Below are 16,908 nucleotides of genomic sequence, written 5' to 3'. Positions count from 1 at the left end.
TACAAACTGCAATGGCAGCACTCTGAAACAGAACTCCTAATCCCTGGGAGACTCTTTAGCATAAAGCAATAATATGGTATAACTCAGCAACTTTGTTGCACTGCTGGTGCAAATGCAGTAACTTGAGTCAACTCATGTATGTTTATTTAAGAATTGGTATGGCTAAAAGCTAAATTTTAAAAGTACTAAAGGAGAAAACTCCCAGCTACAGCTACATCTTACTTTTAATAAGCTAAGCAACACTTTATAAATTATCATTTCAGTCAAAAAATTTATCAAATTTAGTGGCTAAAACACACATGTATCAAACACATATATTCATTAATAAGTACATGCAAATGTATAAACAGAAAGTTTATCTTTTTCTTATTTACATGTGTGATTTGAGTCACAATTTTCTCATGCTTAGTCATCATTCAAAGTAGAAAGCAGCAGAATGCAGGCAAATAGATATATATCTCACAAAGAATTAATCTGAAATCAAAACCTTTGTATGAGCACAGGAAGAAATGTCACAGAATCACTGGATATTCAAACTTTAAATTAGCTTACTTCAAATTAGCTAATTAGACAAGCTTGAAGCAAGGGCCAAAATATTTCATCACCAAAATATTTTCGTAGTGTATGCATCACTTTAAATTATTACCAACCTGAAATTATGCTTTTTGGATCAGATGTAATGTAAAATTACTTGTTTATTTGAGACCATTTCCTATGCGTTATTAAAATGGACATAAGTATAGTTTCTTATGATCTTGAAAGTTGTACAACAAAATGCCATAGTAAACTCCACCTAAACAATCAAATATCTGACATAAACCAAAGATTATTTTCCTTTGTAATTTGATCCACAATTACTTTCAAAAAGCTTTGCAGAAGGAAACCTACACTGAAAATATTACAGATCGCTCAGACTCAGAATACCTAAAGTATGAAATAATTACTATTTATGTTTTATAATGTTCATTATTTAAGCTCACTGGTCTAACAATTACAGCCAGTTAATATTCTTTCAGCTGAAATCTTGCAGGTCTTGCTAAGATTTTAGAATGATTCATAATAAACTGAATTGAATGAATAATAAACAGCTATCATTATTTCCTTTATGCAGGATATTAATTTTGGTCAAAGGACACTTAGAGCATAGCTACTATAATATGTATATATTAAACAGAAAGGATTGAAAAATATGCTTTGATAGCCTAGTTGATATGTTATACCTGGAAAGGAATAATTGTTAAAAAGCTTAAATTATTCTTATGAAAGTTTTTTTAAACAAATCATGTTATTCATGAGTCACACAGAGAGCCCAGATGTTCAACCAGGAATTCCATCATCCTAAAATTTGCTGGAAGCACATTATAGTTGAGCACATATATCCAGAAGATATACAGAGTGTCCTGACAATATGTCCTGAACATATGTCTCGACATATGTGATCTGTAAACCAAAATCAGGAGATACTCTTCTGAACTGGATAATCCCAAAGGAAGAAGAACTGGTCAAGTTGTGAAAGCAAGCAGCAAATACCAACAGCAGAAATTAATAACTTAAAGCCATGAAAGAGGGTAGCAACACAAATAGTGGAGCAGCATCCATCAGAATGATGCAGAATTAAAGCTTTTCAGAAAACTACACTTTCGACTGTTTTAGGTCTCTTGCTAATTCAGTGTTTTACTTCCACTCCCCAGCACTTTCCTATTTATATTTTAAGGCTAGATAAGAAAAAGCTTACCCCTCCTCTAACTAACTGAGATGTCAAGATACACTTGGACAAAAGTTAGCCAACTTTGTAGAGAAAATAACCCAAACCATTTTTTTTTTACTCCAAAACCTGCAAGTTCTGTCATTAGAATACTCATCTAATTTATAGAAGGCTCATCAGCTTACATAAATGCTGTCACACAGAAAGCCAGGCTTTAAAAGGCAAGTTCTCATGCCACTCCCATGACCCACTGGGATTTCTAGATTACTGCTGTAGTCTGTGCCTCATATGTGTCTACTTTGTACTAAAATTATTCACTGAATGCAGCAGAGAAGACAAGGATGGCTGAAGGACCTGATGTTAAGGTAATTACTTGATACCAGACCAAGGACTTAAATGCTATGTACCTGAAGCATAGACTTCAGTACTTAACTATCACTTGACTGTTCTGCAAAAGGTTTTTTTATTTATCTGTGATTTTGATTAAATATTCTCCATTGAATCCCAGGAATCTCTCTCAGGTTAAATGCTGTTCAAAGCAGTTTAATCCTGGGAAAAGCCTTTCTGAGCCCAACTAACTGAAACTGGTATCTAGCTGTACTTGAGAATGGAGCTCACAGAACAATTGAAAAAAAGATTCTAAGTCTTGAAATGTTTGGGAGGCAAATGTGTGGGGCCGGGGCGGGGAGAATGTTGGGAATTTTTTGTCTAGTTTTTTTTTTTTTTTTTTTTTTTTTTAATAAATCATCCGCAAGGTGATCTCTCTAATCTTGATCCAAAACTAACCTTTAAAATAATGGCTTTGCTTCAGATCTAGGGATGTCTCAGCATGTACTTACATACTTAAAGTTAAAAAGATGCTTTTTCAGTGGATCAAACTCAAAATTGTTAAATTTCACACTTTCAGAAGTGTGTAGAATGTCCTCTACAGGTACTAGTTGCCATGCTGGGAAAGTGACATAGGATTTCTTTGCAAAATTATTTCCAAAATACATCAGTGTTATAGACTTTAATGTATAACTGTCTACATTTTTACTAACTAAATAAATGTTAATTATTTCCCTACAGCTTTTGTTTTCTTTTAAGTATAAATTAGTGCAGGCTTCAAGTTTTTGTTACTTATAAGAAATGAATGTGGTTCAAATGATGTATTACATCCTGCTTTTCTACAACACAAGATTATTGAGGTTAAGAAGAGTCTTTCACAGGGTCTGTTTTATAGTATGTTTGAAAATCACACAGGGCCATAAGGATGCCTACAGAATAAGGCTGAAAAGAAGTACATCTACCATTCTAAAAAATATTAAGAAAAAAATATATAGTAAGTGTTGACATTAATGCTGTGTTAAGTAAATGTTCTTCATAACTAGAAAAATTATGAAATAATTTTTACTTTTTATTTTGAGGAAAATTACTCAAAAATGGTAGACCATACTACTAGTGTAAACTGAATGCTTGTGGATTTATAATTCCTTTTAAGCCAATAGAATATGACTGGTAATTAATAAAGGTGTTATTTTGATCATTAGATACTTTTAAACTGAGATAACAATACTAAAAAATAACCCAGGTCTTATGTTTATTCTTGCTTGATCTATCATTTATTATGAAATTCATTCTGCTAATAGAAAATACATGGGGTTTCTGTATTCCAAAGGAAATAAATCTGTTCAATAATGTCTAATATATAGGATAATTCAAAAAGAATGAATAGCCAATGTTTAAATATGCAAAATTACTCAGTCTGTACATCCCAACTGTAAAGGGAATTTTAATTTTTTTTTTGTGATCTTGATTATGATAATAATATAACTAAGCATATATTCTGTTTGTTTTCAGAGTCCATCAACAGTTCATCAAAATGACAATATCATTTTTATGTAGACTTGCCTTGATCCATTTTATGTGGTCCTTGAACCTTAATCTAAAATGTTAACAAGACAATTTTTTCTTCCACAGAACTTATTTATGCCCAATGCAGAATCCACTAACTAATAAAGAGTAATGTTATGAGCTCACAGTATAGTTACAAATACTCCTCCTTTCCTTTTTGATTTTCTAGAAGACTGTATCCTAGAAGACAGAACAGGATAGTGTGATTTAGTGAAAACCAGAAAAATTAAATCTTTGTCTGCAAAAACACAAATCTCTTTTTGTAAATGTTAAAAGACATTTTATATGAGCTTTAACTAGAGATTCTCATCAAAGTGCTATTTCCTTTTAAATCTGTTTGAAAAGAATTAATGGGAAGCCATTAAAATACTAATGATGACAAAACATTTCACATAATCTTACTGATATGCAGTCACTGGAATAAACTAATTTATTTACCTGCATTGTGTAGACTGATTTAGATTGTATATCATTAAATGTACAATTTTTGCACCTTTTCATCAATTCTGCATTCCTTGTGTGTCTTCTTTAAATAATATTATGTTAACCAAGACAGTAAATGCAGGAGTGTGACTTCAAGCATAGTGATAAACATGTCTCTATGACACTTTTCTTCTCCATTCTATTTTTAATATTCTAAATGCTGTGCCAAACTCCATTACTGCCACTTCTTTGAATGATAAATGGTTCTTAGACCTTAGAAGTCATTTAAAGAAAAAAAAAAAAAAAGTCTTTCTCCTTTAGTTTCTCCACACCTCACTAGTAGGAAATAAAATCAAGTGAATTTTTTTTTCTTTAAAATTGTAAGTGAAGCAAGGAGGTGGTCACTGGTATCACTGAATTTTACAGTACAGATACAGCTGCTGAGTATAAGATCATGTGCTGGTTTCAGCCAGGGGAGTTAATTTTCTTCACAGTGGCTGTGTTTTGGATTTGTGCTGGACACAGGGTTGAAAATGTAGAGATGTTTTTGTTATTGCTCAGCAAGGCTCACTCAGAGGTGGGAGGAGACAAAGCCAGGACAGGTGATTCAAACTGACTAAAGGAATATTCCAGACCTTGTAAAGTGGTGGGAAGAGGGAGAAAGGGTGAGGGGGTGGACACATTTGGCGTGATGGCTTTTGTCTTCCCAAGTCATCATTATATATGGAATACATCCTGGAGATGGCTGAGCCACTGCTTGCCCACGGGAAGTGGAATGAATTGTTTGTGTGCACAGCACTTGCTTTCCCTACTATACTCTCTTTACCTCAACCCATGAATTTTCTACCTTTTACCTTTCTGACTCTCTCCCTTCTCTATCTCTTCCCAGTCCCCTGGTGGGAAGTGAGTGAGCCACTACTGGCTGGGGTTAAACCATGACAGATCATAAATATAATTCCCAATAATATTATTGTGTTTATCCATTTCTGGCTAAAACTGGTCTACAAAATATGTCAGAAAACATGTTTCAGTAGTCCTTAATGATACAGGAAGGAAAGGCAAGTAGACACTAAATTCTTATAGCAGCCTTCCAGTACCTAAAGTGGACTAATAGGGAAGAGGGAGTGGGACTTTCTACAAAGGCATGTAGGGACAGGACAAGGGGCAGTGGCTTTAAACTTAAGCAGGATAGGTTTCGTGTAGATTTCAGGAAGAAATTATTTACTGTGAGGATTGTGATGCACCAGAAGAAGGCTGCCCGGTGAAGCTGTGGGTGTGTAATCTCTGAAGGTGTTCAAGGTGTTCAGGATGGGCTTCGAGCCACCTACCAGCTGCCACCAGACTGCTGCCTGTGCTTGGGAATGAGCAGCTGCTGGATTTCTACAATTGCTCTCACTGCACACAGAAGCCCGCTTCTCTGCTGCTTCCTTCTTCACCTTCTGTGAATTGCACACTACTGAAGCTGAGCCAGGCTATTCAGCTTTGCTGCTTTTCAGCATCTGTGCTCCACCTATCCACTGTGACATATCTCTGGGATTTTTTGCCTTCGCCAGGCTGGAATGTGCCGGCTGCTACAGGGAGCTGGTCAGGAGCGGGTAGAGAGCAGGATCATCTGTCAGCAGTTCGCAGGTTGCCTAGGAACAGTAGTTTCCTTGGAATGTGCAGCAAATCCAAGTCTCACGGCAAGATTGGGATAAACGCGCAGTGCTGGTGCACTTCCTCCTTCCGAAACCTCGTGGAAAAGCTTTTCGCTAAGATATAGCCGACTGGAGACGCAGAATATGGGGCTCCGGGGCTGTCCGAAGGGAAGTGCCGGTCCCGGCGCCTTTGGGCAGAAGCGGCTCCCGGAGCGCACGGCTGCCGCTCCGGCGGTCTGTGCGCTCCGGCAGCCGGAGGGCGCGGCCGCTGCTAAGAGGCGAAGAACAAAGCCGCAAAGAAGCTGGCTGTGTGTGCAGCCTTCAGACTGCGAGAGTACAGCGGCTGCCGCTCGCCTGCCTGTTCAATTCACTGTTAGCATGCGCAGGGAAGGCGTTCCAGGACAACTTTCCTGGGTTTTTACTTAGTCCTGATGCAGCCCTCCGTGGAAATTCTTGCTCGTCCCCTGAGGCTGCGAGATGCAGAGAACTCGATGGCAGCACAGCAAAGAAGGGCAGCGGTGAGTTTGTCAAGGAGCAAGAACACAGCCAGCTGACTGTGCTTGGGAATGAGCAGCTGCTGGATATTTGCAATTGCCTTCATTGCACACAGAAGCCCGGTGCCCAAACAACATTTCATAAGGAGAGATCCCTAGATCTGTTCTGGGTCTCATTCGTAATAGGGCTAGTGGTAAACATTTGACCCAGTTCCATTGGGTTTCTAAGACCAATTTTGCTAAAATGTTCTTTAAGGTTTGATTCACCCTCTCGACCCTCCCAGAACCTGAGGGTGCCAAGGGGTGTGTAACGATGGCTTGTTGCAGAACACTGGAAGTAAAGTGGGAGCCACGGTTCAAATCAATAATATTTACTAGCCCGTATCTTGGAATAATTTCTTCCAGGAGAACTTTTGTCATAGTTTGGGCTGTCTCTCTTCTCGTGGGGAATGCTTCAAGCCAGTGGGTTAGATGGTCAACTACGACCAATAAGTGTTTATACCCTTGAGCTGGAGTTAATTCAGTAAAATCAACCTGAATGCTCTGGAAAGGTCTTACGGCTAATTTCCTCCCTCCCAGAGTGTTTTTTTGCATCACTTTTTGGTTGACTTCCTGACAGGTTAAACATTCTCCTGTGATGGATCTGACTATTTCATATATTCCCATCCCCACGTAATATTTCAGGAAATTATCACATATTCCTTGTGTTCCCCAGTTAGTTAATCGGTGTATTTATTCCATCACTTTCCTGATTATTATTTGGTTGAATATTTGTTGCCCACCTAGGGAATACCACTTTCCATCCTCTGTTTTTACCCCTCCAATTTTCTCTATTTCTTTTAGCTCCTTGTCATTGAAAATTGGTACCCCTTCTTCCCTTATTTTTCCCTGGTCTTCTTTTACCCTTAGGACTATGAAGGGTCTCCTATTTTTAAGGCTGCATCTTTGACTGCCAGGTCTGCTAATTTGTTTCCTTGGATTTCAGGAGTATCCCCTTTTTGGTGGCCTTTAATATGGACTATGGCAATTTATTTTGGTCCTCGGAGGGATTTGAGTACTTCCCTGATCAGAATGTGCCCGATTTTTCTTTTTTGAGTTAAGGTATCCCCTCTCTTGCCAGATTTTTCCAAAGGTATGAGCTATCCCAAAGGTGTATTGAGAATCTGTGTAGATTGTCCTTTATCATCTATTAATAAATCTAAACCTCTCTTTAGGGTATGTATCTCGCAACTTTGTGCACACCAATTCGAGGGTAATTTCCCTTTTCCTTTGATTTCCCCCGCTTCAATAATGGCATATCCTGAAGCCCTTTTTCTCATTACAGTTCAAGAGGATCCATCTATATATAGGTCCCTTCCATGTGGTAAAGGGTCTTCTTCTAGGTCTTCTCTTACTTTTGTTTGAATCTCAATCAGCTCTATATAATTATGCTCTAAATTTTCCATTGGTTGTCCGGTTAAGAACTGAGCAGGATATAAACATTTTGAGGTGACAATCTCTAGTTCTTGATATTCATCAGGGTTACTTCATACCTCAGGATTTTGCTGTCTGTTAACCACTGAGGAGCTTTTTGACTTAACACTGTCTTCAAGTCGTGGAGTGTGTGTACTCGAATATAAGCTTTAGAGTGCCTTCTAATAAGGTAGATGTGGCTGCCACAGCTTGAATACTGCCTGGCCACCCTCTTGCAACTGGATCTAATAATTTTGACAGATAAGCCACCGTCTTCCTGCTTTCCCCCCCAATCTTGGGTTATTACTCCATATGCTATCCCTTCATTAACATTAACAAACAGATCAAATGGTTTTCTTAAATTAGGTAAGTTCAAAAGTGGGGCTTTCTTTAATCAAGCCTTTAAATCTTGGAACCATTCAGTATCCCTCAGAGTCCAGGCTTCAGGTTCTGTGCTTATTAATTTTTCATACAAAAATTTTACAGTTTGAGCATACTGATCAATCCATAATTTACAATAGCCCATTAGACCTAATAGCTTTCTTATATCTCTTTTAGTCTTGGGTGGTGGAATTGACAGGATCCCCACAACTCTTTCAGGACTGAGCTTTTTGTATCTTTTCCCAATTAGATGCCCCAGGTACTTTACCTCTTCTACAAATTGGAATTTTTTCTTTGATACTTTTAATCCTTTTTCTCTCAGGAAATTTAGTAAGCTTATACTGGCCTTTTGGACCTGTTCTTGATGTTTGCCTGATATTAGTAGGTCATTCACATATTGTAGGATTTGTATTTCTTCCCCAGACACAAGGGACTTTACAAGATCCTCTAAGGGTCATCCAAATACTTTATGGGAATCTGAATCCCTGCAGGAGGCAGGTCCACCTAAGTTGTTGTTTGCGCTTGCAGTCTGGGTCTTCCCATTTGAAGGCAAACCAATTCCTGCTCCCCACCTCTAAAGGCCCAAAAAGCATCTTTCAAACCTGTTACTGAGAACCATGAATGCTCTCGATGCTCTCGTGGAATTTGACTGAGAAGAGTATATGGATTTGATACTATTGGATATCTGGAAATAGTTTGTTAATTTGCCTCAAATCCTGCACCAATTGATAGGTTCCATCAACCTTTTTGACAGCTGGAATTGGTGTATTATGTGGTGATGTGCGTGGTTCTACTATGCCTTCTTCCACGAGTCCCTGTATTACAGGTGTTAGTCTTCTCTGGCCTTCAAGGGACATGGGATATTGTTTTACCCAAACAGGGGGCATTTCTGACTGCATTTCTATCTTAATTGATGGGATATTTAACAACCCTTGCCCTCTTCCTTCTGCCCAAACTATTGGGCTAATTTCTCCCATATCCCATTCAGTTAATAACATTATTTTCTGTATTATTTTCTATAGTCAGTCCTGTATTTTGAGGAGGTTTTAATAAACCTTTTAAATTTTTTGAAAGTGAGTATCATTTCTTACACTAGCCTTGTCTGCAAGTAGATTCATATGGTCTCTTTGTAAAGACACATTGGTCTTACTCCTTTACCTCCACACATTCTTGCTGGTGAGGTAGCCCCCACTGGCACTGCACCCCACACACAGTGCCAGCATACACAACCCTGACCCTCACACACACATGTACACGTACCTCGCACACCCCAGCACACACCCCTTCACCCATCCCCCACCACCCTCCCACACACCCACGGACACACATGGACACGCTGCCTCCTTGTCTCCACTGCCTTTCATTGTCTTGTTCATCCATCCCCTGCCTTACTTCCTTACCCATTTCTCTAGGTCCAGCCCAGCCTTTCCTTCTCCTTCAAGCACTTGTATTGCCTTGCACTGCCCTTGAAGCCCCCTTGCCTTGCATTACCTTCCTTACCCCTCCCCCTTCTGGAATTCAAGATGCCTTTTTATTTAATGAAATTTCCTGGCCATGCCCTGCTCTGCCTGCTCCTCCTACAATTCCCAAAGCTCTCATGTATCTGCAGTGTTTCAGGAGCATGTGAGAGGCAGCCCAGGGGAGGATGCATGCTGCCACACTCATATGACAGGGCAGCTTTGTTCTGGCACCAATCTTTGCATGGCTTGAATTTTAGACAGGCCATCTCACCCCAGGGCTCCTGTACTAGAAGGACAGTTCATTTGCATATGAAGGAAAGCAGGTAGCCCAAGAGTTTTAGGTGCAGATTAGAGACATGCCACATGAGATCAAAGATGGACAGAGCAGTCTGTCCTCATTACTTCTGAGTACCAGCAATCCTTGAGTGTACCTCTCACCTGCCTTGCCCTGCTTTGGTGACCTAACAGTTTCCTTGCCTTGCTGAGCCTCCCAAGCCTTGCATTCACTCACATGTCCACACTTGACCTACCTACTGGTGTTCTTCAGGGCCTTCTTTTGCTTAGTCCTTCCTGTTTCTGCCTGGCTTAGCCATTACTGGACTTACCTTCCTATGCCCAGCCTTGCCTCTAACTTCTGGGCGTTCTCCCACCAATCACTCCATTTGCTTTCACCTCATGGCTCCAGCCTGGCCAGTTCTTTGACTTGCCTACAATTGTCTACACTTGCTTTGCATTGCCTTGTCTGCATGGAAGGCAAGGCAAAGCAAAGCATGAAAATTGTTTGTAGGGCTATGTTGCTGTTAAGTCAGAGGTGGATGAAAAGATTCCAAGGTTCAGAAGGCTTAAAGAACATTTAATGAAAGTAGCGTGTCCCTTTTATAATGGGACTCACTAAGGTAAAATATGAGTGGTCTCAAAGTAAAAGCCTTTCACACTATTGGTGCACTATGAATAGCAAACTGTGGTAGAACATATCTATAAAAAACATGAACAAAAAGAGTGATAATAATTGTTTGAACTAATTCTCCTAACTTTTCCAGACTGAAGCCTGAGAGAATTCTCTCTGTTCTCTCTTTGACTGAACTGAGTTCAAATGAACTATGTCTACCTTGCCTGGCCTCCACAGGGCCAGGCAAGGCAGACATAGGCAAGGCAAACAAAACAAGGGTAGACTAGAAAAACTAGGCACAGCACAGAATGTGCCAGGTGACTCAGGGTGCCATTCCTTGGGAAGTAAAAGATAAAGCAGCAATATTGGTAAGGCACATGTTAAGGTATCGTGGGGAGATATAGTCCAGCAAAACATTTCTGCCCTGGCCTCTTCTGTGTAGGAGCCATTGTTGGACATAGTCAGTAGTGGATGTGGTATGCAACTTTTGCTTGGTAAGTTTCTGAATGAGAATGCCAATGCTTTCTCATGGGAAGAAAAGCATGTGGCCCCAGTGTTTCATGTGAAGATAAGAAGCTGCGTCATGCAGCTCAAGGGTAGCAGCAACATTCTGTCCTGGCATATTTAGTTTGGAAGTACTGACTGAATTTATAAAATATGGAGTTGGTATGCATCTCTGGAAGGCAGTCTCTCTCCTGAAAGACTCATTTTGGCATGTTTCCAATTCTCACAGATAGCCTTCTTGAAATTCTGCCAGCACGATTCTTATGGACAAGATAAGCAGCCACACTGAGCCTTGGTGTGCAGCTGATCTAGTCCCCCAAGCAGATAATGTCCAGTACCAGTGTTCTGATACCTTTGTATAAGATCAGTCTGAAGATGTTTCATATTTTCCAGGAGGGGATACCATTTCTTTTGAAATGGGCTTCTAGTTCCACTCTTTGTCAAAGAAAGCACGTTTGGAGGAGCACTTTGGGTGGTCTCAGTGAATGTAAAGCCTTTTCCCAATAGGCAGTTCTCTGGGTTAGAGCTGTTGAACTCCAAGGAGAATGCAGATGCCAAGCCGTGGAATTTTAGTCCTTGTAGCTTTAGTGTGCGAGCAGTCCCTGGACCCTGGCTCTGTGAGACTGAAGGCTCAGAATGGTTCCTAGACCTGTGAAGGAAAGTGTCGACAGCAGGGTGTGTGTTTGTAGTTTGATGGGTGCAGTTGAAATTGTAGGCAGCAAAGAGCTTCCTCCACTGACAATTTTGTGAGCTCTGTATTTGGCAGATGTTTTCCAGTTTGTTACTGGAGACAATGAGAGTGAAAGAGTTTGTTAAGGCAGAGGAGTTCGTGTTGCCCTTTGAGTGTGGTGCAAGGAAGAGTATCCACTTGGAAGGGGAAGATTGTCGAAAACGTTTTGTCCTGACACAGTTGATTGGAGAGCAGGGACGTTTCCCACTTGTCTGTCCCGGGGGTGGTTCCGAGCTGAGCTCGGTGCGCGTCCTTCTTTTGTGAGTAGACGTCGCCATCGTGTGGTTCTGCTGATGAGCGCTGACAGTGCCCGGGAGAAGCCAGGCGCTTTCCCGGCCTGGCCCCCATCAGTGTTTGGAGCGGTGCGGGCAAGAGCTCCGCTGTGGATCCTGGGTCTTAGGCACTGACAGAAAGTGATCTTGCATGTAGAGGGGAAGGAAGGGGAATAATTTCATTATGGCTGTGCAGTTTATCGGCTGCAACAGAAAAGGCAATTGCAGCATGGTCTCTTCCTTTTAGAACCTTTTCTGGGCCATCAGCTGCTCAACATGTAACTCTCACCCACTCAACTGCATCCTGCTCCCTGGAGATATTCACTTTCCATCAAGCTTTGTGTACCATCTTGCACTCTAATTGTCCCAGATCCCAAACCCCTTCAAAACATCCAGCAGCTGTTTAGAAAAAGTCCTGAAACAAAAAGCTAATGCTGACCATAATAGTTCCCCTGTAGCCTGCAACTAGATGAAACACTCTTATGTGTCACATGTTCCTTCCTTCTCAACTATACATATATAGCATATGCAAATTCTCTCAAAGTGGCAGAGTCTATCATTACAGCAAAGAGTTTCCAGCTGCAGTTCTGATAGAGAGATGTGCCAGGACAGAAGGCATTTACCTACCTACCCTCTACCCTGTGCAATCTGATATTAGCAGCAAAGTAATTTTCACACACATTCAGTGTTGCTCTGTCCAAGCAGTTAGAGATCACACAGATGGAAGTGTCAAGACAGAAGGTGTTCTACAAATACTCCTCTTAATAGCGCATAATGCACTGCTGCTTTGTATCTTCTTTCCCACACCGAAAGAAGATACACTGCCATCACTTTTTTCACTCTCACCTCTTTGATGCAAACATCCAGCAGATACTCTCATAGAAAAAGGTGCAAGAAGAAAAAGCCAGTGCAGGGCTGCACCTTCCAGCGTGCCTCAAACTCACTGGTGCACTCTGTCCTTCTCCATTGCATCTACCATTGTGTCCTCTGGATAGTGGAGCCCAAAGGTAGGGGGAATTGTTTCCACGGAGGGGCTGGAAAAGGATAAAGAAGTAGCAAAAGTAGCCCTCATTGGACTTTAATCCTTACAACTGCCAATGTGAATTTGTTTCACTGGTCAGTGGAAGCCATGTTCTTTTACAGTCACTAGCTGTAAATGCTGCACCCACCAACCCGCTGCTGTGAGGCTTTGTCCTCTACCTCTTGCAATCTCTTGTGCTTTTACTCTCCTGGAAGCAAATACGTGTCTGGCTTCTTGCTATGAACACTTTGCTGGTAGCATAGCACTCTAGTGCACTTCTTCTGCCATAAGATGCTTGGGGAACACACCTTCTCAGTGCTACATAGCCCTGTATTCTGCATCTCTTGTCATCTGAATCATACCAGAAAGCTTTTCAGCTACGTCTTGCACAGGACAACAAGCTTACCAAGAGTGTACCTGCCAATCACAATGATACTTGTATTTGCATCACATTCAAGAGGCAGTCTTCTTTCCTATACAACGTGCAAATGGCTGTCAGACCATGGTACTCTCCCCACATTCCCTCCTACCTCTAAGTACCAGCACACACATTACAGTCTTGCAAGGACTGAAAATCCTAAAATATATTGCAATGGATGTGTGCAGCATCCACGCAGAAAAGTTCAAAGCTATTGCCTGGCAAACATTGAAGCAGGAAATTGAAGCAGCAGAGCACTGGGCTTGTGTGCCCAGTACAAACAGAAAACCTTCAGCAAAATGGCATCCACAATCAAAGTAAGCAGAGAATATTGTTTGCTGCTTGGAAAAGTAGCACTCTGCCCTTAGAATTCAACTCAAAATGTGAAGACAAGCATTTTCTACCAAAAGCTGGAATAAGAATAGGTGGAAACACAAGAAAGTCAAGAAAATCATCCATGAACTTCCTCCAAACAAATGTTAATGTGAATTTGGCAGGCAGGCTGCTGGCAGTCACATTCCTCTAACAATCAAGCCAGGTGCTGTAAGACTTCGTTTCTTGCCTCTTCTAAGCTGTTGCATGTTCATTCTCCCAGAGGCAACTTGTCATCTACTTCCTGTGCAGAACACTGTGTTGACTGCGAGGTGCTCCGGTGCACAACTTCTGCCAAAAGTCTCCAAGACAATGCACAAACGTTCTCTGCACTCTGTACCCGCACAATCGGCCTCTCACAGCATGAAAATCTAGGTGGAAGACATTTTGACTATATCTTAGAGAGAAAACGTGACATGACGACACACTTTTGGGGAGCTTTCCTGTGGAACTTGTGGAAACTTGTATTTGCACCACATTCAAGCAGCAGTCCTCTTTCCTATATAATATGCAAAGCATAGTAAGATCATCATGCTCTCTGCCCGGTCCTTCTCAGTTCAAAATAGACGAGCACACATTACAGCCCCACAAGAACAAAACATTCCAAAAGATATCACAGTGCAGGTGTGCAGTACCAGATGCTGAAAAGCAGCAAAGCTGAATGAATTCGCTGAGCTTCAGTCCTCTGCAGATCACAGAAGGCGAAGAATGAAGTGGCAGAGCAGAGGGTTTGTGTGAACACAAGTCCAGAAACAGCACATTCACAATCCGAGTCAGCTGAGAATATGCTTGCACCTGTGGGAAGTCATCCCAAAATTCTTACACCTTCAGAGCTGCAGATTTCTGTGGAACAAAAGGTGTTCTTGAAGTTGTCCTTCTCCAAGAAGCTTTGAAACAGCTCACAACACGCAGTGGCCCTGTGAGCTGCACAAAACTGACTCTCAGCGAAGGCATTCCACTTTACCACTTTTCAGCGTGTGTGCTGCATGCACACACTGCGACGTCTCTCAGGATCTTTTGTCGTAGAGAGGCTCTAATGTGCGTGCTGGTACTTTGGGCTGGGAAGGAGTATGCAGAGAGCATGGCGATGTGACAGCACTTTGCAGGTTTTATAAGAAAGAGGATTCCCCAGGAATGTGGTATACATACAAGTTGCCAGGGCAAGCTCAGGGCAAGTGAGTCTTTTCGTGGCACCATTTGTCTTTGTGAGATGGAGTCAAAAAGCTTTTTACTAAGATTCAGGCAACAGGAAACACAGAAGACGAGGCTACGTAGCACTGAGAAGGTAAGTGTGTGGCCCGAGCATCTTTTGGCAGGAGCAGTGCACTGGAATGCTTCGCTGCTGCCACAGTGATCTGTGCCAGAAGCAGCCACCTATTTGCCTCTAGGAGAATGAAGGGTGACAGCCTCCAAGAGGCAAAAATCCAAGCCGTGAAGCACTGGGCTTCTGTGTGCAGTTTTCAGACTGCTAGAGGATCATGGCTGACACTTGCTTGCAGAATTCATTGCAGCAGTCATATGGAAGAAGTTCCCCCACAATTTTCTCATGCTGCTGCCTATTCCTGCTCCAGTGCTATGTGGAAACTCTTGCACTTCCATTTAGATTCCCAAATCCAGAGAACCCTATGATAGATGCAGCAGAGTGAGATAGTACAAAGTACAAGCAGCTGCTGAAAGTCGGCACAGAAGTTGTGAGAGTGAAAAATGGGACGGTACATCTATTTGAGAAGGAGAGTGCAGCACCACAGTGTGTTGTGCACAATTTCAGGGTTGCTTCGAAAAGGGGCACTTCAAGCACGCCTTTTGTTTTTCCCCAAAATACCTGCAAAACATTGTCAGATTATGGTGCTCTCTGCACAGTCTGTCTCAGTTCCAAGTACAACTGTGCTCATTACAACTTCACAAGGACTAAAGATCCCAAAAGACGTCACTGTGGATGTGTGTAGCATCCATGTGGAAAAGCGGCAAAGCTGAGTGCCGTCGCCTGGCTTCTATGTTGCGCAGATAACAGATGGCAAAAAATGAAGCAGCAGAGCACTGGGCTTGTGTGCACAGTGCACTGAACTGCAAACTTGTAGCCAAAGCCCGTCCACAATCAGTCAGCAGAAAAGTAACTTGCTGCTTGGAAAAGTAACACGCTGCTCTTAGACTTCATCTCAAAACGTGGACATAAGTATTTTCCACTGAGGGCTGGAATAGGAATAGGTAAAAGCACAAGAAAGTTGTCCATTAATGCTAATGTGAATTTGGCAGGCAGGTGGCTGGCAGACACACTCCTCTAGCAATCTGAACACTGGGCTCACAATGCCCTACATTTCATGGCTTTGTTCTTTGCCGCTTGTAATCTGTTGAGCTTTCATACTCCTGGAGGCACGTCATCATCTACTTCTTGCACAGAATACTGTGTCAGCTGCAAAGTGCTCCAGAGCACAGCTTCTGCTGAAAGACTCTTAGACCATGCACTAACATTCTCAACGCTGTGTATCCCCACAATCTGCCTCTCACGGCATCAAAATCTTGACAGTCGATGACCTCTTGCCTGGAGAAAATGTACCATGACAACACACTTGGGCAGAGCTTTCCCCTGGAACTTGTGCCTACTTGTATTTGCACCACATTCAAGTGGCAGTCCTCTTTCCTATCTGCAAAGCATAGTGAGATCATCATGCTCTCTGCCTGGTCCTTCTCAAGTTCAAAATAGGAGAGCACACACTACAGCCCCACACCCAAAAGATATCACAATGCAGGTGTGCAGTACCAGATGCTGAAAAGCAGCAAAGCTGAATGCATTCACTGAGCTTCAGTCCTCTGCAGATCACAGAAGGTGAAGAATGAAGTGGCAGAGCAGAGGGCTTGTGTGAACTGTGTACCAAATTACACAAGTCCAGCAACAGCACAATCCAAGTCAGCTGAGAATATGCTTGCACCTGTGGGAAGTCATCTCAAAATGTGGAGATAAGCACATTCTTACACCTTCAGAGCTGCAGAGTTCTGTAGAACACAAGGTGTCCTTGAAATCGTTCTTCCTTTTTCTGTGGGAGCAGCTTGAACGTCAGCAAGGGAGTTGTGAGAGTGAAAAATGGGATGGCACAAGTATTTGTGAAAGAGTACAGTGCTGCAGTGTCTTCAGTGCAGTTTCAAGGCTCCTTGGAGAAGTGGCATATGAAGAACCCCTCTTCTTTTGTCACATGCTAATCTGTGATCTCCAGAAGCAAGGACTTTGCAACAGTGAAGGTGGAAGCAAATGCGTTTCTCCA

Source organism: Lonchura striata, chromosome 2 (genome assembly GCF_050655825.1).
Source record: "Lonchura striata isolate lonStrDom1 chromosome 2, ASM5065582v1, whole genome shotgun sequence".
NCBI classification, from domain to species: domain Eukaryota; kingdom Metazoa; phylum Chordata; class Aves; order Passeriformes; family Estrildidae; genus Lonchura; species Lonchura striata.
This window is presented reverse-complemented; position numbering follows the sequence as displayed.